General features: G+C 40.5%; 1 protein-coding gene across 1 annotated transcript in view; it reads left to right on the top strand.

Moving 5' to 3' along the window:
- URI1 (URI1, prefoldin like chaperone) overlaps positions 1-1,285 on the top strand; it is a 37,584-nt gene that overhangs the window by 28,786 nt on the left and 7,513 nt on the right. The gene's annotated exons all lie outside the window — the stretch shown is intronic.

Below are 1,285 nucleotides of genomic sequence, written 5' to 3' on the forward strand. Positions count from 1 at the left end.
TGATTGATTTAAGTGGTGAGTTACATGGCTTTCTTCAGAGTTGTTTAATGATCCAAACAGACAAACTCAGAAGATGCACATTCTGTGCTCCTGGTTTGTTTGGTGTTGGACCTTGGTCAAGTCATAATGTATCTTTTGCTAGTTTTTCTTCTTTTCAAACTGTAGCTCTAGATGCTGTTTTTGGAAGAAAGAATGAATACGGCCTGAGCATATTTTAGCCATTCGTTTTATGTTGCCTGCAGAGTATATTCCGTACACAGGTTGTTTGCAGGTCCATCTCGTAGCTTCTCTCGCCAAGGATGGGGCGTGTGTTTGCGTTTACTTCCATAAAGGCCGTGGTCCCCTGTCAGTTGTGAAGTGTTGCAATAGTGAAAAATTTTAAAGCGTTACAGAAATGGTTTATACTTTGCTACTGTAGAAAACTGTTACTTTTAACCTTTATGTTGATAAAGTTCAAATTTTAGTTATTAACTCTGAAGAGAGTTAATTTATTGGTTGAAATAGAGATAATTTTAGAAGCCATAGTCTAGCCGTGCCATTTCTACTGACGTGGCAACAAGTGGCTTTAGAAGGTGAAATAAAGGAGACATATATTAAAGTGAAGGAGCAGAAGGACAATTTATGATTTTTGTTTGTGGTGACCAATGAACGATTTATGTATTTTACAGGTCCGAAACATAAAACTTGTTAATACTGTCTTATCAATGATAGTTACAGAGCTATGAAACATAGTTTTGATATTTTCACATTTAGAAAACAGTGCTGTAAGTTCGCATATATGATGGAGGTCATCTTCGTAACATCCTAGACTTCTTCCTGTTGCCTTCCGCAAAGCATTGATCTTTTTTTTTTCCAAATGAAAGACAGATAGGTTTGAGTTTAGATTTTCTTTATCTCCAGCCCTCACAGAGGATTACAAGTAAGGAAAAGCAATTTGAGAAGTAGAAATGTTCATATGTAATTATAGTAGAACTTTCCAGGGGTCACCCTCCGTAGACTCCTCCTTGGGTATGCATGGTTGACAGTGCCTTGGAGTTGAAATACCTGTGACAAGGCTCTGACGTACTGTGTTAGTAGCCGAGCTCTCTTGAGTGAGCGTGGAAGGTGGATGGTCCTTGTGTTGAATTTTGCTTTGTGACCAGGGCTGGGTGTGTCATGACGGTTTCTGCGTGTGCAGTTTTGAAGCTCTCAAGCAGCTCTTCCCAATCTGTAGTGTGCTCGGGAAGTCTCTGGGGCCCTTGGGAGTCAGCAGGTCCAGGGAGGCCCAGCGAGTCCACACTTCCGG

This window comes from Pteropus alecto, unplaced genomic scaffold, assembly GCF_000325575.1.
Source record: "Pteropus alecto unplaced genomic scaffold, ASM32557v1 scaffold89, whole genome shotgun sequence".
In the NCBI taxonomy this organism is placed as follows: domain Eukaryota; kingdom Metazoa; phylum Chordata; class Mammalia; order Chiroptera; family Pteropodidae; genus Pteropus; species Pteropus alecto.